The following is a 26,955-nucleotide window of genomic DNA, read 5'->3' as shown; positions in this document are numbered from 1 at the left end:
TCTTAGGCAATTTAATGAAACGTCATGCCGGCAAGGCTGCTCTCCTCTCAAACACTCTTCAAATTGTCAGGGTTAACATGTTAATTTTCGGGTTTTTGTATTATCCAAAGATGCTTAAAGGTATAATATGTATGAATACCAAGTGTTCCATTAAAAACTCTGGGAGACAAAGGCCACCTCGCAACTTGGTTGGTTTGGTTTGTTTTTTCTCTGAAACATTCTGTAAAGATATTGTCGTGGTACAACACAAGTTCCCCTCTTATGCCATGGCTCTTGCCGTCATCTCCGCTGTATTTCTTCCCTCAAATTATATGGGAGAAGATATATTTTGGCCAGAATATAAAATATATGAGGCGAAAATTCCTGGGCCGTAACATCCTAGCACAAAATTGAATATATTGTATAAATTGTATTTTTTACAAGTCACAAACCGGGGATTCGAGAAAATTGGTAGTCTATAAATTGAGACCAAAAAAAAGAAGAAAAATCTGCCCATAAATTGAAAAAGGATAAAATTTCGGTCTATGGTCTGTGTTTGTGGTCTGGACTCCTTAGCTCGTCAGTCATAACGTGATATTATTTTTTTCTCCAGCTGTTATCAATATTATTTCATTCTTGAGCAGAGATCATGTAAGTAGCATTGAGAAAATAAGTGTGAGCATGCTCATGGATAGCACTGAGTGAAAACAACGATGATTTCTTGGAGAGTTACCTAATGATTTTGGGCATATCTTTTGTTACTTTTCGGAGTAGGTAGGAATGAAGGTAACGACGTGATAAATCATCATTCATAATAAGGTCTTGAATATATTTTACGTCTATCTAGCCTTATAATATGAGAGTATTATATTATTTACCTATCATTCTTTACTTTCTTCAGTCATACATAGCAAGTACCGTAGGAATGAAGGACTAAAATGAATAAAATTATTTGCAGATTACCAACATTGACAGTGTGGACCTGAGATAATGTAAATTTTTTAAAACTAATATAGCTGGTAAAAGCGTACAGATAATGGACGGCGTTACCTGGCTAACACAAAAATATCCTCGGTATTTTGTATCAGTTGTCGATTACTTTGTCTCACTTGATACGTCATGACTATTTCATAATTTATTCTTTTTGATAAATAAACGAAGTAATATGTTGTTCTAATCGTATACTCCGTTTCTAAGGGACAAGAATACAATTTCTTGTTGAGTCCTTGTCGTATGCCTATAATGGGTTGGAGAAAAAGTAATATCGTATGTTTCGCTTTATTTCAATGCTTTATAAAAAGTCTTACAGTTTTCCAGTTTAAGCCAAGTATGCCCTGTTCTGTTAGGTATCTTGTTGCCAATGAGTATTCAACATCATAATGCCGTTTTCCATGAAGCCCTTGTCCTATTGACGAAACACTCGGACAAACAAATTTTCAAAGGTCTCTATTGAAGAAAAATTTGTACCACCAAGTGTGTCGGCCATATATAGGAACAAGTTGTAGTCACTTGATGTCAGAGCCGGACTATAGGTTAATTGCATAAGAACTTCCCATCCGAGCTCATGGTGCGTTATCAAAGATGTGTGCAGCCTGACATTGTCTTGACGTTGTCTTGTTGTCTCCTATTTACCAATGCTGGCAGCTTCTGTTTGATCGCCACCTTCAAACGGTCGAGTTGTTAACAGTAGAGGGCAAAATTGAGCGGGGAAAAATCACTCAAACCTCTGTTGTATATATTGCAAATTTTTTAAGTAGCTTTCGACACTTTTTTCCTTTTAGGTAGTAAAATGTAAAATAGGGCGTATTTCTTCCTTTGATACCCCCATACTCAACGCACGATAACTCACGACTGAATCGGCCAAGCGCAATACTGTCAAAAATCGTTTTTAGTATACTCTCTCACTTTTACAACGTTATATTGTATGATCCGATATGACCAATAATGGAAAAGATATACTTAGTTAAAAAAGGGGCGGGAAATATGAAATTACTTTTTTTTAAATCCTATGTAGGATTTTAATATTATGAGATATATAAATTACATGGACTGAAAACTGAAACACGTTATTTGTCGTTCAAAATTGTTTCTTTATAAATTATTATTATTTTTTATTCGCTTTATAGAGTAGAGTCCCATCACACTTTTCAAGCCATTGCTTAGCTTATCAAGAAGTAGTGTAAAATTAAAACACAAAATTAAAAAAAATAGTGCCATATATGTGTGAAGCATGTGACTTTTCAGCCCATATGATATATGTAATTATATTTAAAATTGTGGATAAATAATGGGATTGATAATCTAGTAAGAAATTCAGTGGATAAATAGTAGCTGGTATGATTGACCTACCGGGTCAGCTGTTATTATTTACTCACTCCAGGAGGAGGCAAGAAACCCTCCGTATCTGTCAACCACCAGAAGTCGGCCTTCAAGAAAAAGCAGAATCTCTCAATTGCTGACATGGCCAGGAAGATTAAAAATTTTCAGAGCTTTAAAAAAGTCAGGAGAAGAGTCTCTCCAGCGTATTTTGTGGCTTCTGTTGACAGAACAGCAGAAAAAAGTCCATGTGGAGCGTGCAAAAAACATCCTAAACTACCTCAAGGGAACCCATGGACTTATTAGGATCATTTCAGATGAGACGACATTTACTGTTGACCCTTTCTTCAACTTGCAGAATAATTGAGGAGTGACATTTGGGAATGTAACAAATGATCACTGATATATATCTACCACTAAACACCCAGCTTCAATGATGACGTTAAGTCCGGTTGCTTCCAAAGGGAAGGCCATGCATCCAGTGTGGTTCTCTTTAGGAGACAGACCGAAGGCTAATCAGTACGTCAAAATTCTAGACACCAAAGTTTTCCTATGGATCAAATCTATCGTTGGCAATTCTCATTGGGTGTTCCAACGAGATGAATCACATACCCGCACCGCATATAAAACCCCAGAGTGGCTCCAGACCAACTAGCACTTCAGGGCAAAATTGACTTCTTACCGCCCAGACTTCAAACCTCTAGACTAGTCCATCTAGGCGCACGTGGAGTCCAAAGCCTGCAGGAGACGCCACAAGAGCACATGCGCCCTGAAGACGGCATGAACCTTCTTCTGCATCAGCTTTTGCCACCTCTTGGTGCTCACAATATGGGCGGGATACATTGACTAAAACATGTTCTTTGCATTTCAATTTATAATTAATACACTTGTTTCCCAATTCTCACCCAAGATCTTGCTATGGACTTTAATACTTGCGTGTTAAAATGGGTAAATAATAATGGTTGGCCCGGTATTTGTCTATCTACCAAACTACGTGATTTTGGGCCTTTTTTTTGTTACTTTTTGGAGGAAATTTTGCATGGGGAAATAAAGTTCAAGACGTGATCATTGTACAAAAAAATAAAAAAATGTATTAAGTAATCATGAATCAGAATACAGTAGTTCTCCGATATGCCCACTCCTAATAATCTTTCATTTGCAATTCAACAACATAGCAACCCTTCTTTTATGTATTATTTCCCCTCCACTCTTCAAACAAATACGCGCAGTTCTTTGTTTGAAGTAACTAAAAAGCAATAATAATAAGTAGTTTTTTAGATATTTCTCATTTATCTTCCTTTTCAAAAAAATAAAAAAATGAAATGTTCAATAATAAATTACTATTGTCAAGTTTAAAAAAAAAGTATGTTCATTTCCCCTTTTCCATGTTATTAATCGTGCATTTTATTAGCACTGTTATCGCTTAACCGTAACAAATTCCCCTCTCAAATGTTATATGTTTGTATTCCCCTCTCCCACTGAACCCCCTCATTATATATTTTACTTTTTGACAACTCTACGTTTCTGCTAAAGTAAATTATCACATTACTTATGCCTATCACAATTAGAAATGCTTCATGTTTATATTCATGTATTTTTATATATATATTCCTACACAATTCTAATCCGTGAGTAAAGAAATACAAGTTTATCTTGGAAAGTCAATGATACACTCTGTATAAACCCTAAGAGAAAAAAGATTGTCTCTTGAACAATATACCCTAATGAGTCATAAAGTGGACAATCGGATTTAGTCACGTGGCGCACCGTACGAACATTGGGAGAGGACTATATTTCCTTAAACCATTTCCCCTTAATGATACGAGAAGTTAAAAGTTCTGAGCGTTTTTTCTGCTTTATTTTGACAATAAAATTAACATAATTACGATTATCTTATTTAGATGGTTCTAAATGGTTTTCTGGCTACTCCTTAGTAGTTCCTAGGCAATAGAATAAGTGCTCACATACCGTTCCAACTCGACGATTTCCATTATTTTATCGACATTTTCGATAATTGGCCTACCAGGGCGTGCCTCATCTTCGACGTCTATATTACCAGAATAGAATCGTTGGAAGCCCCGCTTTGCTGTTGCATTCGATACTGCATTGGATTCATAGAAAACACTTTTATTTGGCCGCCTGCTCTGCCTTTTGACCTTGGTCGTAGGGATACTCAAGAATGTATTGGTTTTTCTCTGTTTTACTTGCAATTTGGAACGCTGTATATACAACTGGGTTCACCAAACACACAAACTAATATATATATATAAATGATATTTATATGTCGTTATTGTACATTTTTGATTAAAATGGATATTCACCATGTTTATACCATACTATTCAAATCTCACTATTTAATGAGTTTGGGTCTGAGACAAAATGATACAAGTAGAACTTCAATCCATACCCCTTAGTTGTCAGATCAAAATACCTAAATGGACGTCGAAAACGAAGAATTTAGAAAAGCTCTTAGATATAGACTGAAATTATTTTATTAAGCTCTCCAGATATCTAGCATTTTATCAAGTTCACCAAAGTGTAACACCAAGACTTCTCCAATCATGTTTTATAAGGCAGAAAGAAGAGAAGGGAGATTGTTAAGTGAAAATATTGATGCCATTTTAAAGGTGGAATCTATTTTTCATAGATCTTTCGTCGCTAATACACTTGACACATACAGGATCTCTGACATTGCAGAGGAGAACATGGAAAGAGAGCGTAAATTAGCAAATTATACAATTGTCAGAAGAAAAGGTCCCTCTTTAAGAACTCTCAATCGTCCGTCAGGCTTCATAAAATTACTTTAAAGGACAGATTTCTTGTGGAAACATATGAAATTCTTAAATATTTCCATCAAAAGTTCGAAAATATACTTGGCAGGCAACGATATAATTTCCCAAAATAACGAAAATCCAATGGTCCGATTCCTGTTTATACATCAAAACATTTTAAACTATATAAAGTACAATTATAAGAGTAAATAAGCTTCAGGACACAATATGGTACTGCCCGAAAATATCAGCAAGATATTCAAACACTTTTAAGAATAATTATTAGGTCTTATGACACCCTTGGGAAAAAATTGTTTAGATTATGAATTTTAGACTTTTGACTCAGTTTTTAGTTTTTGTTGTTTCTCTTAAATGCTTTATTATTTATGCACGTTTCACTCGTTGTATTCTATTTTTATTTGTTTTACTGCATCTAATCACGTTTCATTAATTGCTCAAAAAATTTTATTGCCATGTATCAGCACGTACTGAAAGTTTCTTTGGGAAGGGAATAATGTTAAACTAAAATGTTTATTATTATTTTAGCTCAATACTTCTACCTACATATTATTTTATATTAGAATATAAGTGTTTATGTGCCTTAATTATAATTAATATATATATATAATAAGACAAATAAGCAAAGACTACAGCGATCCAAATGAAAGAAATGCTCATCACCTCTACAGTCTCCGTTATCAAGCATAATTCGACATGAGGGATTATTATAGCAAACAGGCATGATATAAGGGAAGAGCAGTGATTTGCACTTCCTTGTGATCCAAGATGTGTCAGAAGCAGAGGGGGCTCGCTGTTAATTAAGACTCAACCTTTAAGTACCTCACCGAATCCACTTAGTGGTTTTCCTCACGACAGCCAACCATCTCTTCCTCTGACACATTCTGGATCAAAACGAAGTAAAAATACCTCCTCTTCTCTCATAAAAACCATTCCATGTTTTTTAAAGAAATAAATATTACATATTTTGATTGAAAAGTTCATAGAGAGCATTAATTTCAAATAAAAATAAATAATAGTAAAGAGTAAATCTCATTTATGAATATATTATGGTGAAATACCCAGATTTATGGGCACACGGATATGTTCAATCCTGTAAACCAAAAATGTGAACCTCGACCATCAAACAACGAAGATAAGTTCCATCATCAGCTAAATATCCTTGGCAGGCTTGAATATAGTTTAGCTTAGGCAAAACATTGTATGTATTGGGATCATTTTGAGATTAGAAAGGGAAAAATGGTTTTTCTTTTCCTTTTGTTCATTTCTCAATAGGTTGTCGTGGCGTTAACATTTTTTTATGTAAGAAGAATTATCCATTACCTTGGTTGTATTTAAACAAAATGTCGAATAAAATTTTCCCTGCTCAAATACTAAAATGCCAGATTTCAACGTGAATATCTTTGTTTGAAGCATTAGTTAATATTCTTTATGGTCAAAAAGGACTTTAACAATTATATTCAATGCAACTTTCTATAAAATTGAATATTAAACATATTGGTGAATTTTTTTTTGGGCTCTATTGTAATCGGGGTAGGACCCCAGGGGTAAAGAATGGCGGAATTAGTATCATCTTACAGCTTTCTCACTAGGCTAAAGTTTCAAGAGGATGTATAACGTTATATAGTCACGCTATTTTGAATCTGCTAACTACCCAAAATAAACTTCATTCTGATCTCAAGGGCAAACCAGAAGTTTAATTCCGACTAATGTGGCATCATTTGAAAGATCTGGTCATATAATTTTAATTGAAGTATCCAAGAAATGACCAAAAGTAAGTCAGAGCATTTTGAACGTTGTATTATTATGCATTGTATGAATATATGTTTTTCAAATATAAAATGTTCATATAAAATTCAGTTTATGTTAAATTGATCCTTATTCAATAATCCAATATATCTTGCTACGGGCTTACAGCTGCATACTGTTGTGGACTTGGAAATAAAAAAAATAAGACGCCTCCACAGTGGCGTTGTTACCCCCTTTTATGACAGATATTTCAGTTAAATATCAATTTTTATGGACAAATTTGCATGTAAATAAATTTCCTTATAAATTTTTACAAACTGTATTTTATCTACGCTTCCAATATTCAATATATCCCTTCTACTTACTGACTAATATGACACAAAGTGAAACTAGCCCGTGTAAACTAGCCCTCTTCTAATGGTAAAGAAGATACCAATATGATGATGGTATATTTCTTCTAACATATGTACATTGTATGTACTTATTTTGATTACGCGAATGTGATTTTCTATCTAGATATATCATCGTGTATCAAAAAGAAATATAATTATCAACATACGAATATTATTGATAAACTATCCATAGACATGATGAATCAGCTTTTCTATTCTTGATTGTATCATATTTATTTGAATACTCGCTCATTTTGGGTGATTGATATTTGAAATCTACACTCCTAGACCAAAATAATATACTTTTTTATTATTGGACCAATAATCAATCTTGTGCTGACTCTCCGCAAAAAGTTGCGTATTGTTTATAAAATAAATAGCTTGACATGATTTGGTCATTTCCAAACCCATTTACGACAAATGATATGTAGAAAAACACTCCCTAACTTGGGGCACTGGGTTAAATAATGATGTATTTAATAAACATATTTTGATCTAAGAAATAACAATATATATTCGTATAAATGAATTATTCTAGACGTGTGAATATAAAAACGAGCGTGTAACCAATGTGCACTGAATATATTGCTCCCTGATGTAAATAATAAAAATATTTTTGATATTAGAAGTAATAATGTAGTCGAACAAGTGAAATATTGCAGGCTTGCGCATGCATACAACGATCATTATTTCTGTTTATTTTTGTTACTGGTGTCTTAGATATATATGTATATTCCTCATTTAAGTACATATTATATGTGAAAGTTTGAATAAAATAGAAGCGCTGCTATGCTAAAATGAATTTTGGTTGCTTTTATCAGTGAGCGCTCTTTAGACAAAAGTACTCATCAGTCATCCCAACATTTTTTTTTTCCAAAATCTTATTTCTTCATTCTTAAGGAGCAAACACTTATTTTAAATTGATATAAGTATTGAGTAGTTACGTAAGAGTGTGCTCATGAAATGGGGAGTAACACTAAGAACTTTTTGAGGAGTATTCTTCTGTATGAATAACGCAAATTTTGTCTTTTAGACGACACCTAATTACTCTGGGCAATGCCGGTTACTACAGTTTGTAATTTATCTTGATATGTTAAAATCTTCCAAGGAAAGACAATCCTAAAAACCAAAAGGTCCATTCCTTAGACGGAAATGGAATTAAAGCCTTAAAGTTTTTCACTTTATCATCATTTAAAAAAAATAAATGTTAAATGACATAAATAGATGTACCTACTTAGTTAGGAGTGCACAATTATTTCAAATTGAATCTTTTTTGCATCTCTCATACTTTCCTGCAAAATAATAAGAATTAAATGCACGTAATTATATGGACTTCGATCAATCATGTCATTCTCCCCCAACTTTTGTAATATTTCATATCAGAAATTCACAGATTGACAATATTTAAATCGAGTTCAGTAGCTCAACAACTGCTGACAAACAATTAATAGAAATGATGGACCTTCTGAGAGTACCCTTGTCACGTTTTCACTTCTGCATTTGATGATTAGCTCATAATATAATCTTCTATATTAATAAACCAAAGTCTTGTACCTCTCAGGGTCTCATTTTTGAGTGCCTTAATATTTGCTGAGCAGTATTTTCTTTGTTAAGTCCTGGACTTTTCAACCCTGTTTTAAAAAGCTAAAATAAAAATTTGTGTAATTTTTAAAGATGCTTCATTATTAAGGTTCTTTTTGAGTAATTAGCATTTGACCTTTATTTTGACGTTAGAGAAACAATTAGTCATCAGCAATACACCGATTACAGAATTGTCTCTTAACCATTTACAAATATAGAAAAAGATTTTTCCATTTTGTTTTGAAGTAATTGTATAGTCAAATTTCAAGAAAAATACAACCCTCAAGCGGGATTTTGATCATTTTTATGTTATTGACTTTCTATGACAAATTTTTTTTTCTCTCAAAAACTCTAAATACTACACAACAACAAGAAATCTTGTTGTAAAATGAGAGTAGGGCTTAAATTGCCATTTTGAAGGGGATTATTTCAGGGAAAATGTATTTCTTTCTATTAAAAAAAAAGAATTTTTCTCACTATTTTAACTTGTTCCTAGAGATGAAATGATCCATAATATCTTTCTTTTTCATCACAACCCTTTACACCAACAAACATTACCTCCTGGTGGAGTTATTCACTAATAAAAAGGATTCAACCATTGGTTTGAGTGTTCCCTGTTTTGATTCTGAATTTATATTTGTCAAGGGTGCGAATCCGTTTTCTCTGAGATGGAGTTGCTGAATTTTTTTATTATTAAACTTCCTATTGAGCACTTAGATCAGATAATTATAATTGTCACAACTAGTTTTAAAAAAATGGCTCAGAATTAGCGAGCAAAATAGAGCAATTACAATTACACTACCGAGCGGTACATTAAAGTCTAAACACTTTGAATTTTATACTCCAAAAAGGTATCAATTAACAATAGAATTTCAACAAAATTGATACTATGAATAGGTGTGTGTCCCTTAATCAGTAATGTATCCGTCCCTTAGTGTCAATGATAGCTTCCAGGCGGCGATAGAAAGCCGAACAACCGCTGTGGATGTAGTCCTCCTTCATGATTCCAGGGCTGGCCTTGAGGGCCTCGGTGTTTGGATAACGGACACTGCTTGGAGTAAGCGAATGGAAATTCGCCGATCACGTCAAGTATCATTTTCTTAACTTGTATGTAAGCTAGAGAGCTCAGGTTCATTTATTTTGTGACTAATTGTTTATGCTTTGATATATCGAAATATGAAATAATTTCAATAGCTCTACCTTCATTTACTATTAAATTAGTGAGTGCTTAGATACCATCCGGTATCTATAAATAAAAATATTCAAACGTCAATGACGTTTAGACAGTTTAAAATATTTACTGTACAATTAAAGTTAAAGGCAACTTTTCATTAGTGTGGCTGCGAAGGGATCTCCTCATCTCATTTTGGCTAACACTCGAGGCTGTGAGGAGCCCATGCTTTATAAAAAGAACTATTACAAGGTGGCACCACTAACTTCAGGTATGTAAACAAGTTACTAATGGCCTACATTTTATCATATTCAAAACCTCATAGAACGTTTATGTGCGCCCATAAAAAGAGGGAAAGTAACCTTAAGGATATGTTGGAGAATTATATTTATAAGTTCTTGTTGGACTCAGAGTAGAATTGAGGATCGACATCAATGTAATTTTTCCTATGTCCTTGTTTATTTTCTTCTCCCTCTTCCACCTCGTAGCAGCTGCGTATAGCTGATCTAATGAAACGTCATAACAGCTATGCCCCTCTCCTCCAAAACATTCTTCTAGTTGTCAGGATTACCATATTGATTTTCATTTATTTTAACATGATCAAAATACCCCCGATTTTCATCTCTAGTTATCCGTATAAGTCTTTACTAAACTCGGAGTAGATTTGAGGCTTGAGATTGCTGTAACTCATGCCTATATCATATATAAATACGGAGTGGGGTGTATATTTATTTCCCTCATCCCATCGCTACTTGCATCTAATCTAATGTACCTCATCACAGCTAAAAACCTCTATTCTCAAACATTCTTCAAATTGTGAGGGTGACCACTGACCAGGTTATCACTGTTTATGTCTTGTTGGTAGACTCTGTCTGACCACTTTGAGTCACAAAAGGATTAGTTATATGTATTATGATTATTGCTATGATAAATAATATTAATCGAGAGGATATAATTACATAGATGTATTAATGTAATTAATGCCTTTTTAATTTTTCTTTTGGTTGATGAGGAGGGCACTTTTGTCACATTCCCCCTTCTTTCTCTAACTTTTTCCCCTCCCTTAAATCGTCAGTAGGAGTCACCTCAACCCCTAAATATTGATAAAAGATAAAGATTTATTCGTGTCATTGTTCCATAAAAGATAAATACACACAGACATATAAATATATCATCGTTCTTTTGATTTTCGACTTTTGAGACAGACCCCCCCCATTTAAATATCTACAATGTACATATTTCACTTCATTTCGAACAGACTCTCTAATTTAATTTAGCCACACAGATGTTAACACTTTTCCTTTTCAATTCCTAGGATTATGTAAACTGTTCATCAATAACAATGAACCCCCACATACTCAGACATGAATCACACCAAGGGTGATCATTGTCCATTTATATGTATATATACATACAAATGAACAGAAATAAGAGTCCTGTATTGCCCCGAGTTAAATCAGCTGACTCGTTAGAAAGCAAACGAAAACTTTTCTTTTTTTAATACATATATTTGATGAATATACAAATATTCCATAATTAGTTGCGTGTATTGTTTAATGAACTTTTTTAATTAACTTATGTGTATATTATCTTCATTTCAACATTGTGCAGATTTCAAGAAAATGATTTTTTTATTTAATCTTCAGGCTGGTTGTTTCTCATTCTTACAGTCCGATTAACTATATAGATTTTTCAATTATGGCAATGCTTTCTGCCATTATAAAAATATTTAAATAATTCCACACAGGGTTCAATGAATGTAGGGCTGGGCATATGGGTGAGTTTGAGGAGAGGACAGGGGGAGACTTATGGTAATTTTGATTAAAGTTTATTTGCAGAAATCAGCTGCCAAATATGTAATGATTTTTTTGGAAGAAAGAATATGACGCATTTCTGCTCTAGAAATGAGAATCTTTTATATTTCAAATAACACTAGGGGAGATTTTTTTTTTTTTTTTGGGGGGCATTTCAGCTATATGAATATCTTCCCACGATTTTGGGTGCATATCGAGGGGATTGCCATCAGGGGTAATGGGGAGGGGGGCAAGAGTGTAAATCTAAAGATCAAAAAAAGTCAAAATACTAGTTTAAAAGAGTCTTGCAACGGAGGAGATGTGTTTCTTTATTTGCTGGTGTCAAAAGTGGCTTCTCTACCCTCACAAGTCTCTATCCATCTACTTTTTTGGTGAATTTCAGGACAATCTGGTGTGAAACTCTGAGATGTCCTGAGAGAATGATCCTGGGCAGTTTTTTTTAACTCCTCCGGATCCAGTTTGACCTGTTTGACAGAAGCCTTCTTTCTCTCAAACGTTTCGTACTTGCCAACGTCGTAGGTACTGTCTCTGGAGACGGCCAACTGCTTAGAGTGTGTTTCATTTTCTCGACTTGTACATACGCTAAAGAGCTCAAATTTGTTTTGTTTTGTAACTAATTGTTTATGCTTTAACAAATCAAAATATGAAGTAATTTCAATCACTCAAACTTCATTAATTATTCAATTAGTAAGAGTTCAGATTTCAATGGAGCCCCGGTACATTAACTGATATCTGAAGACGAGTATCAAAATACTATTTTAGTGTTTGAAACAAAATGTAATTTACGCTTCTACTTATCCTGCAAAACAACGTTTGTTAACTTACAACAAATAATATTAAATTAAGTTAACTCAATGAGACATGAGTAAACTAAATAAATATATATTATCCGCAAGGTGGTATGACACTATTTATTTTGGGTGCGCAATATAAATAGGTTAGAAATGGATTTCCTTTTTAATTGATTTTTCATGCTCCCCAATACAATTTTGAATTTAAGAGTAATAAATATATTATATAATATAATCATTCAGCGAGTTGTAATTATTTTTCCTGAAAGGCGGGGCTCGGATCAAACTTTTTGTACACCTTTATATTTTTGACAAATTTTTTTGTAAATATGTATAATTTTTAACAATTGGGATCATATCGAATATGAAAATAATTGTTTTTACCTATGGACACATTTTGTCTAATAGGGACATCAAATGGGAGTTAATTTAATCTAAAAAAGTAGACAATTTTGATTCAAAAGGACTAATATTATTCAGCCAAGATACACAAGAATTAAAAAGTCCCGGACTTAACACAGATAGAGTTATTTAAAAAAAAAACCCACATTTTCAGTTACTACCAACCTTTAAATGACACTTGTCAAAATATCACCACAATAATTCCATAGTTTTTAAGTTATTGTACTAAGTGTGACGAAACTTTTGTTATTTCCAAAACAAAGGATCACAAAAAGTTTCGTGTTTTAATTTTACACTGTTTTTTGACAGGAAATAATAACGGTAATGCTAAGCAATGCCTAGGAAAGTGTTATGGGGGGTCTGTTTCATAATGCGAAGAAATAATAATAATAATCATAAAAAAAACATTGTCAATTTTAAATGAAAAAAAAACAAACCATGTTTTCTTTGTCAGGATGAAAAACTTTTACGCATAAATAGACAAAATTTAATTTTTGTCAATAACTATCGATTTTTGAAATTTTTTTATCACAAAATTTAATATTTAAAATATAATTTTTAAAATTTTTTTAAAAAATTTTATTTTTTGTGAGTAACTATGGATTTTTGAATTTTTTTCCCCAAAATTTCATATTTTAAATTTCATTTTTGAATTTTTTTTTGAAAAAATTAGATATTTAAAAAATTTTACTAAAAAAATTAATTTTTCGGTTTATTTCCACAAAATTTAATTTTTGAAATTTTCTGAATAGCTATGGCTTCTTTTAATTTATTCAAAAATAATTCAAAAACCAAGTCCCCTCAAAGTATAAGCCTGCGGAAGCCCCTGGTTATATTTGTACATAATTCTGAAAGTACGTACTTCAAAAATTCCAATTATTTGCAAACTCATTTTTATGCAGCAAAGGTTTTATTGAAATATATTCATGGGATTTTTGATTTTTAAGTACACAAGTACATGTTAATTGTATGCTTAAAAATGTGTGTTGGACAGTCAAACAATGTAAAATTTTCCTCCCATAATAATGCAAAGCATACTAAAGGAATTGGAACAGCACCTTTGGTACTGATTCCCCTATTTTTTTAGAGGATAAACTTCTTCAATTATTATTACCTACCTAATATCATTCATAATTTATTTCCTAAGGAATAAGACTATTTATTACCTAACAAAGTTTTTAATTCAGATAGGCTTTAGGGACAAATGTTACCCCTTCTCAATGACATTGTTAGGTCATAAAAAATCAACTTTAAGCCTTTGTTCGTAACATAAGTACACAGTTGTTGTCATCGTAAAATTGGACAAAAATCCTTCCAAAAAATGAGGGCAAAATGAGAAAGATGAGATTAAATGATGTCATCGTAAATTTTCTATTCCATGAGAAAATTCTATTAGTGCTTAAATATTTTACACACATAAGGAAAAAATACAAACATTTTTTTTTTTAGAATGCCAAATGTATGTACGTAGCTTATGTTTTTAACGTATTCCTATGTGTTATTCAAATCCAAGATGGTGTAAACGTTAATTCATGGTAAATTAATGAATAGCAATAACAATATAGTATGTTTTTTTTTAAATTATGTATTTGTTTACAGATATGGCGACAACCAATGTACAAGCTGGAGATTTTAAATAGAGAAAGTTTAAGGGTAATGGTTACTACAACTTATTTTCCAAAATTAATTCACAAATCTTTAGCTCCTACATGAAGGGGTCTATTATAGTGAAGTCCATCACTCAAACCAACTACCTCCACCTTCAAACACAGCTTTCTACCAGGCCTTGATGAAAAACTCCTTGTCCATGTTGGTCACTGCCTTGAGTATGGAAGTCGATAAAGAGTCAAAATGTAATATCTACGTTTATTAGACTTTCTCTCCAAGACCATCCACACGTTTTACTCCAAGGGGGCTCGGATGCAGCCAGCTTGGAGACCACATGCCCATTTATTTGAATCGTGTATTCCATTCATTTATTATCAGTTATTAGCTTAAAACGATCATGAGTCTTCCTTACAAGTGTTTCCTACCTTTCAGACTCCTTGTAAGCCTTTTGAACATCGTAATCAGTCGATTAGGGCTGCTTCGTAAACTCAATAACCTCCCTGGGCGTGCACCCTGCACAAAGGCACAAAATAATGGTTTTATTCAGAGGATAACTCAAGGATTTCATATTTTTTCTAAATACAGTTTGACCGCTAAATCTGATGATTTCATACCCATATTTAGATATCAGGTTTGCAATTCTCCCCCCCCGAATGTGTTTCAAAGTACTATAAAGAATGCGTGGAGAAATGCCAAGAGGAATACTTTGAAGTCCTGACAAAATAGTATACTCTATAAGTGTGTTTATACTATAAAATGTCAAATCGGAGGTACGTTTAAAAGCAAACGATTATTTAGCAAAATAATTTTTTTTACCAAATTTGTATTCTTCTATGAGAGTTATATTTATTAAATCTTCTACCTCCATTTGCCGAGTAGTGTTGACAGGAAATAAAGAGTAATTACTTTCCAAATTAACATATATATATATATAATAATTAATTTTCTAAGGATATCGTTTTCCCAAATTACTTCAAACAGCGATATATATCGTCATTTTGTCTGTAAGGATATTTCTTTTGTTTATGGCCCTGGAGACTATTGCACGGCTTACTCGGCGCTTTTTGGCAATATGCCTCCTCCTCTTTTGAGCAGTTGTAGATTGTAGAGGTCGTAGACTTTACTCTTTTGATATCTGAACATCTTCTTCATGTTCAGATGGGCTGTGTTCCGCGCAAACAAATGCGATGATGTTGTTCCTCCGGATCTCCTACATTGTAAATACTTGTTTCTGATTTAAAAGTTGTGCAACTAAACTAAAGCTCAATTTCTCACTTTAAAATAAAAATAATCTAGTCAAATGCTTTCCTTATTGTTCAGGATGTGGTTTAAGATGCTCCAAATTTACTTGAATGACACTGTATAATATTTCTGATGGTTCCGAGAGACCACACACATCTAGAGTAATACCGGTCCTTAGCACTAAAGACTGTAATCCCGTTCATTTAAGTCTCGGTCCAGTCGAGCCCTTTATATCAATCATAAAATTGATAAAGTAATGTCCTGGATGACATCACTCAACTTGATTTCTTTTTTTAAATCAGTTCTAGTACTGACTGTCCGAACGTCTTACGGACCAGTCTTAAGATTGACTTGTACCAAATAAATAAGAACTGACACATTATCTATTAATATTTATCCTTAAAATTTGATGGTATCTTATGTGAATAATATATTCTCCATGTTTTTACGACCTGTTTGTCATTCTGGTGCAAAAAAAAAGATCTGTTATTGTCATAAAAATTAAAACTTTCAGAATGAAATATAATTTAAAAATAATATATTAACTTATCCATTCAAGGAGTAAGTATATATATAGAATAAGTTATAAAAAAATAAAAATTGAATTTTATGGCAAATAGTGTATGGTTTTTTTGAAACGTCATAAATTGAGTTATAAATGAAGGAAACACTATCGAGAGGGCTCAAAGTTGATATTTTTACCGCATAAAAGGGACAAATTTCCAATAAACCTTGATTAAACTACATCAAATAGCTTTAAACATAAAAAGGCCATTGAATACTACTGGGGTCTAATGATAGACACTGATATTTGAATTATATCAAAGTAATATATACAAAAAATCCCTAAAAATGGCTTTATTTTTACTTTTATTATTTTTCTTTAGGATCGATATGGGACGAGAAAAGTAGGATAATTAGAGAAAAATATCCTATTCTTTCCACTCTAATAGTTCATTTTTATCTACAATATGAAAATAAGATTGTATAGCAATGTAATAACATATTTTTAATGCACTTTAGGGTCATATATGATAAAACTAGGCAACTAGGCAATGACTGCAGTTTTATCAGCCCGGCCCTAATACATTTTGCAGTCCTAGGGCCTCCCCTAGCTGACATTACGTATTTACTAACTATGTCCTTTCAGCTGTTCAACATAATCTCTTTCGAGAGACAAGATACCTGAAGTTTTAAATAAGAGGTGTGTGGCTAGAACTTAAATTATGCGTTCTAACCATTATTTATTATTTTCTTCGTTTGTATATTATTCAATCCTAACAATGAGTGAAGAATAGTTATAAAAATAGCTAGGACCGTAGAACTGAGGTATAGGTTCTTAGGGCTGTTGAATAGTAAAAAAAGATCGACCCGAAAAAATACTGAAAGGGGGGAGGGAGGTGGAGGGAAAGACTGATTAGGCCATCAATCCTAGGTCTGACCTAACGTGCTATTGTAAGTCCTTTGATTTTTTGGTTCCATTTCGATAACCAATAGTTCATTATTTTCTTTAATATTATTGTAAAAAGGACTTTCATTATTATTCAACTGGGTTGTTTAGGTCCCCAAAATGGCCAACATCAACAATGACGGCGTCACGTGTAAACCCTCTGTGGTGTACAGAAGAATATTATCTTTTTTTCTATACTTAACTTGTGTAATCCTTGATTAGGAGATATTGGCATTGTTGCTGAAGAGATGGACAACTGATAAATATTCAGGGTTTTTTTTAGAAGAAAAGAAAGAAAGAGAGACACATTTAGATTTTGAAACATATGTGTGTACACACAAAACGTATCTACACACATATACGTCCACATAGAAAAATACATAACAATAACTATTTCAATGATGCATAACAGTAGCACATATGTACTACATACATGGGTGAGTACGTAGATACTAGTGTTGAGATGCGGTCCAAAACCGGTTTTTTTTTGGTCATAATCTTTATACCGATTATTTTTTTATTTTTAATGTTCCTTTAATCGATCAATGTATTTATACTGATTTAATATAACTAAACATTATGGGGTGTCAATTACTCCAGCTGACATGATCTTTGAAGTCCTTAAACATTAGTATATTTCTTTTCTAGGAACGAACGACCCGCAAATCTACAAACATTGAGTTTCAGAGAATAATTTGCTTCCAAACAAGTTGTCCATTTATCTATATTGGACCATAAAGACCAATTTACTCCCCTATCTGGATTTATGAGTTGTCACGTCGTAACCTTTACTGTATCCCTCAATCTTTTTTCCCCAAAGAAACTGAGCAAAGTCCCAAAATCTGTTGTACTTAGTCCATTCTTCCCAACAATTGAATTATTGTTCAATACTTGTTGGGAATTGTTTACAACTTAACAAAAGGTATAGCTAATACAACCAATCAACGTTCAGAATACTGATGTGGAGAAAAGAATCATAAATATCGACAGCTGAAAGCCAAATACACCGTTTTGTTTTAGTGGGGTAACATTGTGTTGAATTTGCAAGCTGAATGTGCAGCAAAAATATTTTTGTAAACGTAATTTTCTCTCTAAACAGTAATAAGATTAAAAAAAGAAAAGCAAATTATGAAAGCTTGATGGTTTTTGAATTGTTCTATTCAATAAAATTGCCTCAGCCTCAATTATAGTCTCTATAAGAGACCGAAAGCGTGAACAGGCCTCCTTCCACCACTTAATCCCTTGGCAAATCCTGGAATTCTTTCTTGATCTGATTGATAAATTATGTTGGTATAGCCTTCGATCGCTCCCCACAAAAAAATCTATCAGATTCAGATCTGGCGAGTTTAGAGGCTATAAGTATAGCAAGATTTAATCGTCAAAATTGTCTTGGAACCATTTGAGATTTTATTTGGAGTTGTAGCATGGAGCCGAGTTCTACTTCTTCCGTATTGAAGGCCTCCCATGGACAACTATGTCGGTTAAGGGCTTCATCTTGGTCTCTAACACGCCCAAGGAGGGCTCGGTGTCTTTTCCAAATATTTGGGACAACGGATTCTTCAGTTGATTAGATTGCAAGTTTGATCAAGCTATGTAATAAAAAAACATCTTCCTAAGTGCCCACTTTTGTCAAAGAGAGTGATTGTACCAAAGTGTCGATATAGATAGCTTGTGCACCCTGTATATATGCTGTATGCAGCTCATTTAACTATATATAACGTTATTGTAGATTGATTTTTACCATTTTAAAACACTCCTGACGTCATCAACATTTTATCTATTGAATAAGTCTGAACCAAGTTTTAAATGCGACCGATCCAGATCGATTTTTTGTTAGACTGATGTATCTAGACAAATTATTCTTTTGGACGGATCTAGAGCGAATTTTTCTTTGAGACTTGTTCAAATGGACTTTAAATAAGCCCAACACTAAACTAGATACATTACGGAAATGCTTCACTTCATTTGAATACATACATAATGTTGTATTTTTCTTCATCCATAAACGATGTGCTTTGCTTCACATTATGGGGTCTGTAGTTGTTTACTTTAGGCCATATTCAGAGACAAACATTCAATATGTGTCTAAAATATATAGATATATATAAATGTATATACTTTATCCTTGAAACATCAAACCTATTTTTTTTTTTTTTTACAAATAAAAACTATGTCTTCATTAGTGTACATGCTGATTCTGATTTATGTGTGAATATAGATGACGCATTCAAATGACAATTCTCATGACCTTTATAGTAGTACTGTGTGTACTGTACTGCATTATTTTCCTTCCTCATAGGAATGAAATTAATTGTAATTTATGTTTTTCCTAAATGAAAAGTCGAGGGAGGTATTTTAGAAACAAATGAATATAAATACGAAAAGTAGTTCAAATACTAATTAATGATTTGTAACGTTTTCTTACCTAACTTATGAGAAGTATTAAGTCATAATGTGTGTAAATCATACAAGTACAGCAAGGAGAATAAGTATTTGAACTCCAGTAGATTTTGGAAATAAGTACAGGGTGTGCAAAGTAACTTCCTTTTTTATAATGCATGGAAATCAGGCTGTAGAAGTAGTGGTGGTGGGGTGGGAATGGGTTTATTGAGACAAAGAATCAAGAGAAAGTACATAATATTTGTGAAAATCTCAACTTCATTTGTTTCCATGCTTGGTGATTCAACGGAAAAATAATCAGTGTTCACGTTTTCCCTTCATTTATGAACGAATGAACGATGAATAAAAAAATGGACACTACTTATTTTATCGTTCATTTTCGTATTTTCATTAAGTGGCTAATGATTATTATTATATTTGAGACTGCTTAAAATAAAAAGATTATATATTCAGGGGCTTTCGCAGGAGTATATATATATATAAATATTCAGAGTGCGAAAGGAACATTTTCTGCGTCATTATTATTATTTTTTTCCGCTAATTAAAGTTTTAGGTGACATCTCAAGCAATGTTGAAATATATATATATGTGTTATTTTTCTTGCGCATTGTTTTAATTTGATCAAAATTACACGAAAAATGAATGAATAGGTATCAAACAGGCAAAGGGTTTTGGATCTTTTCGACACAGATGTTGAACAGAAATAATTTCAGACTTTGTCGGCGTGACCATGAGGACAGTCCGGAATATGAGGGTGACCAAGGAGAATGGGACAGGCGTCAAAAACGGACGAAATGGGTTCAAGAGAGATGAAACATTTCTCAAGTCCCTGGAGGCCAAGATCAAGGAAGATCCAACCGTATAAATGCACCCCTTGGATAGCAAGTTCAACGTGGACGAAATCCCCATCAGAAGTGCATTTCATGATGACCTCGGCCTTAAGAGCTTTGTCAGGACTCCACGACATCTCTTCCCCAACAGGATGAAGGCCTTAAGGCTTCTAAGATGCAAAAAGGTCCTTAATAACTTGAAGAGTCATCTGTCGATTGTGAAGATCTTCTCAGGACATAAGATCTATACAGTCGACGAGGTTTTGAACCGCGAAAACGACAAATTTAGAGCAGCACTACCAAAAGAATTCCAGGTCACTTTCAAGACAAAACAATCGGCTCAAACAATGTCTTGATAGTCGTGACCTCTGATGGAAGAAAATGGATCCTTTCTTCTTCAACCCATATCAGAAAATCGGGGCTAAGCCGTTTATAAGGACCTAGGGCGGGAAATCTTCTGCTGGCTGAAGGCTAACTACATATCTTGAGAACAACTATGTGTAGACCGCAGACGGTACCTTCCCCAATCGGACTCGAAGACACATAACTTCTACAAGAAGAACTTTGCTGACTACCAGGACGACTCCTTCTGGCCCTCTTCTAGTCCTGATCTCAATCCCCTCAACTTGAGTGAGTGAAGCGTCTTAGAGTGCGAGGTTGGAATGATATAATACAAAAATGTTCAAGAGCTCAAGGCTAGTTGATTATATTGTGGCAACTTGCACCAAGTTCCTACCATGTATGGAGGCTGTTATAAAGGCTGGAGGCGGCCATAGTGAATAATTCTTGCCAAGATTGATTGCTAAAAGTTTTTCAAGAACATTTTTCATTATACTTTTCTAATAAAAGATATTAAGGCTTTGGGTTTGCTTCTTGATCGTGGAAAAATTCCCTGTTGCACTCTGTATATATAATTTTTTGTAAGGGTGGGGCTTGGTTTTTGGATTTTTGTAGAAAAAAAGACGCAAAATCAAATTCAAAAAAAAAAATTCAAAATTTTATACCAAATAGCAGGAAATCAAATTTTTTAGAAAAATAATAAGAATAATTATTTTTTGGGAAGTTTGGAAAATTAGTGGGCCTATTTATTTGTTAAAGTCCACGTGTAACTATTTTTCCTTTGTTTAGTTAGTTCAACATCAATTATTTACAATAATGTATGCCAGACAAAATACTTTTTAAATGTAATTGTAAAATTTAATTTTCATCGGGTTTTTATTTGATTTTTAATTCGGTCATTTCATTACTGTAAAATTTCAATAATGGGAACTTCAGCAAAATATTTATTCAACAACCTTCTTAATTGCAAGTTTGTATAATAAATATGCAAAAGTTTTAAGTCTATGTATGAAATCAAATACTTACTGAACACTCCCCCTTATGCAAAATTATATAGTATTTATATATGCATATATAGGCAGAGTATGAACGAATTCATCAGCAATTTGAAATATTACTGTTTGCCTTAATTTTTTATAACTTGTTATCATAATATAAAAAAACCGCAATATGGAATGTGAAGTAAGGATACCACCGTAAACACATGAAAAATCCGCTGTGTTTGAAACCGCAATATGCAGGAACCTCCCTCCCGTTTTGTGCATTTTCTATGAAATATCCTTTTCCAAATCACTGGATTCTGAAGTGGTTTTGTTGGTAGTGAAGATCCTAATAAAACAAAGTTGTATTTTTTAATTAATTAATTTTTATATATTAAGTTTATCTGATTACTGAATATCATGGATATTTGGTTTTATATATTTGTTTAAATGAACATAGAGGGTATACGAACGAAGTTCGGGGATTTTGATCGATATACTTTAAATTAACATTCCATAAGATTTATAGAAACATAAACAAAAAAAAATATAAAAAAAAGGCAGTAGAGACAATCATTAAAAATATATCTCAATCAATATTGCCTTCGTTAGTCTGAATAACATCATCGATTAGAGCCCTGAATCGTGCACAGGTCTAAATTCTTACATTCAAAGGCAATGGAGTCGATCACGGACCTCTGTTCACTTTTTACTCAAGGTAGCTCTAGAACAAATGATCTATCGGATTCAGGGAGCTGGGATACGAAATATCCTTGGACACCCAGTTGTAGTAGTACTCTTGGAGTCAATCCTGTGTCGTTTTGACTCACCAGGGCCTTCTTCAACTCTGAAACAAACCTTCTCCTGTCATCTGAGGGATATCAGTATTGCAAATATCCAGACTGTTGTTCACCTAAATAAGTAAAACATCATACCTCTGTTCCGTTTTGGAAATGTAATAAGCTTCAAATCTTTATGCTGTTTACTGTATGGCAGTGTTTTGAAATTATGTAAAAATTTTACATGTATATTTCAAGAACAAAAAATAATTGCATTGCGTTATTTTGTCATCTTATATGGAGGGGGAAATCCGGAGGTTTGAAGCCCCGAATTTTGTTTTTACCCCCTGTAGTATTATATAATTAGCTATTTCGTCTTTTCAACTCTGCTGATGACTTCAGGAAAGGTTGCAATCAATTTTGTTCTAAACGTATTATGGAAAAGTAGGAACATTGAAAAAAACAACAACATATGGTTCTTAGAAAGGTAATAGCCAATTTATTAGTCACACTAAATCCAAATGTTCAACAATATAATAATAGGAGAAGGTTTTAACTCCTGAAAATGAGAAAATCAAAATTTTAGCCCAACTTGTACAAACTCTGAAGAAAAAAAAATCCAGCCAAACAACTAAAAAGTCTGAAACTTTACAGACATAACTTTTTCAGTAAAATATAACAAAAGATCGAATTAGCAGCTCAACCTAAAAATGGACAAACTAGTACACACGCTAAAATTAAAATTTAGAAGACGTTGACCTTTTTTTGACCTTTTATATGACCTTAAAATTATACTTTATCAACAGAAAATGTTATATATGGTAACTGTTGGCTTAAGCATAAAAAGGCTTTACTAATCACGACATTCTCAAGATTCTTCTTATCAGTTTGAAAACAGATTTTTAAATACAATTTTATGGGAGATAAAGAAAATTTCGAGAGATGGGGGGGGGTTGGACAGGAAATGTTTTTTTTTTTCCAGAGTTCTTAAAACATGCTCCGGCATCCGAAAAGGTGGGCTAAAATTGAATATGAGTTTCATACCCCTAATTATAACTTATTTTTGATATGTATCAGAGTCAGGATTTATTATGGAGATATACATTTATTTTTGGTAGCGACTACAAGTTTTAGTCCTTTTGTTTATTGTTCATTTCTATACACGATCCATGGTTAAAGTTTTTTTCTTAATTATAGAGGAGCAATAGTTTTTTTCATCATACATTTCTGATGTTTATACCAGAGTTTTAAATCGTAAGTATTTTCGATATGGAAAAAAAGAAACCAAAAATTAACATGGCAAACTTTGAAAATTAAAATAATATTTTGGAAGAGAATAGTTAAGCTGTCATTAATTTTTATTGGATCAGCTGCAAACAGCCGTGAGAAGAAGGAAACAAACACAAATCCCACTCTTATATAGTAAAAAAATAAAGGCGGAAATGTCTTCGATGTCAACTCTCAATTTTACTTTGAGTTCAACAAGGTTAGGAGAATCGGATGATAATTCTGGAATTATGATCACCATAGGGGAAATAGGGTATAAATTGAGATTTGGATTCTTAATTATTAGTGGAAAAATAACTCTTTATTACTTTTCTAAGATATGAAAATAAATAGGACCCCCCTACAAAAAAAGAAAAAGAAAATTTGGCTTTTTACTAGTAAATTTAATATTTTGAATTTTCAAAATTTAAAACTTCCAAGCTTAAAAAATTTTAACATTTGAAATTTTAAAATTATTTCGAATTTTTAAGATGTAATATTTGAATTTTTAAAAATTTAATATTATTAAAAAATTTTTCTAGAAAATTGTCTTATCCTTGAATAACAATCTATTTTTGAAATTTTGAAAGGTGTAATATTTTTCAAAAAATTCTATTCTCTTTGAAAACTTGTGAATTTTGGAAATTTTTCTCAAAAAAAAAAAGTTATAACAATAATTTGGTGAATAGCTATAGATTTTTAAAATTTTTTTCCAAAAAATTTAACTTTTGGTGAATAGTCGAGAGTTTTTGAAAAAATTGTTTATTTGAAATAATTTTTCAAAAAAAATCCAAAAATCAAGCCCTCTCAAAATATAATCATGTGGACGCCTATGAATTGCATTGGAATCAGCATCGGGATTTTTTTTGGGATCCTCCCAACACTACTAATAACTCCTCAACCAATCCTTAGTATTTCTCTCTGTCCATCATGCACAAATACAAAAGTATTTACGTTACATTTAGATGTTCTCTCATGAAGAATACAAATCACTCGTGTTTATAAGCCAAGAAAAAAAAAATTGCACGTGTTAATTTCATATTTTATACAACTTTATCAATGACTATTGAGACTCTGTCACTGATGTTCACATTGTAGATATTTATCATCAGTCTATTATATATTTTTATTTATTTTCTTCGATCACGAATGCATTAAATATTTATAGAGGGTAAGGATTAATTAAAGCATTTGATTTTGATGATTTTGCAGTTTGTAATGACATCAAGAAATATTATTTATTACATGGATCGAGTGCTTAAATGCCATATGGATTATAAATATTGCATATGCAGTAGTTTGATGTAAAAGTATGAATGAAAGATAAAAGAAAGTCCCTTTGGATTACTCTTTTATTATTTGATATTTTAAAACAACTCTTGATTATTAGGAGATAAAACGATTCATATAACCAATATTTGCATTCAACATAGTACATCAAATAACGCTTCTAATTAAAGTGTAACAATATAGCTTCCTTTTTATAATAAGTCGCCATCAGGCTGTAGAAATAAAGCGTAGTTTCATTCTAGAGGCGAGATTATAACGTTTTATTAGAAAAACAGTCAGTTGCAATATTTTTTTATTTGTGGTGGACGTGCGTTGCCCGTTGAGAATAAACATTGCCGAAAAAAGGTTTGACATAACATTTAATGACATTCAACTATTTACAATTGCGCTTCCTAGTTTTAATGGTGGATTTTGAGTCGTATTTTCTCTAAAAATTCATTTTTGAGATTTTTGTTTACAAACTTTAACTTTGCATTTTGAATCATTCGAAAATTCATAATCGAAATTGTTCGGATTAGCTTCCAAATTCAGGATTGTGCGCAAATTGCACGACTGCATCAACACTTTCTTTAGCTTAGAGAAGTGTAGACATTTTTTTCAAAGTCTTAAAGATATTCAATGTCTGAGAGTGTAGTGGTCTGTCAGAAATGGCTATAATTTCTTTCTTCCACGAATCCAGTTATGCTATAATTGCTTTAATCTCTATTATACAAAAAATGTTTCTTTTAATTCATTTTCGAATAATTTGAAATTTGCAAAATTCGGCGAACACAAATAACTTCACGGTAATTCTACAAAGGTAATACTGATGTCATCCGATGTGGTGTCATCGAAAAGATTCTTAAATAGTGCAGTTTGTTCAAATCGAGTACTTAAAACCTAATTTATTTCCGAAAAAATAACACTTTTAAACCCTTTTAAAAATAGGCAATAAGTTATTAAGTAAATCCTATCCTATGCATTTTCAAATATGCCTACGACAATTCAAAAACAAATTAAAAACCCTGTGATCATATAAATTTTCCAATGTAAGAAATAAGCCAGTTTTTCTAATTAAACTGGCTAAATTTTCATGCAATGACCATTATTTTTTTAAAACATGATTTAAATAATTGACTCCTTAAAAATTGTTGCTCTTATGATCAATTTTTCCATGGTTCCCTAGAAATAGATAGTCACACAGCTCTTTTGTGGTACACATAACCCAAACTCTTCCTTACAACTGATCGTCAAAGTTACAATACTGGGCCAACCGTTATTATTTACCATGGCAGGATCCTGGATGAGTAATGAAATAAGTTTATTAACTATTAATTGAAACCCAAAGAACATGTTTTAGTCAATATATCCGCCCTCAGAATTGATGGTTAGCTCCAGGCGGTGGTAGAAGCTGCTGTTGTGCTGTAGAGGCTTATATTGCAGGCCTGGAACAATACAATATTCATGTAGATGACATTTTTTTAAACTCTACAAAATGACGCCGGGATCTTGGTACGAATGAAGAAACATCCAAGCTAACAAACCATCATGGCTCTAATATTAATATATTGTACAGCGTACATCAATATGATAGATTTAAAGATCCTACTAATTTTAGAACATAGAGTATAAGGACCATGTGAAGGGAGTACTAATCCATGAATTGATCTTTCCTTCGCAATTGTCCTTGATTGTTATTTGAGATATGTGGAGTCATCATTTCTTTTGAGCTTCTTTGTATATATGTATGTAAGTATTTTGTGTCTTGTTTGATTCAATTGTTTGTAAGATGGGAGATTACACATCAG

The sequence above is a fragment of the Lepeophtheirus salmonis genome, chromosome 2 (assembly GCF_016086655.4).
Source record: "Lepeophtheirus salmonis chromosome 2, UVic_Lsal_1.4, whole genome shotgun sequence".
Taxonomy (NCBI): Eukaryota; Metazoa; Arthropoda; class Copepoda; order Siphonostomatoida; family Caligidae; genus Lepeophtheirus; species Lepeophtheirus salmonis.
This window is presented reverse-complemented; position numbering follows the sequence as displayed.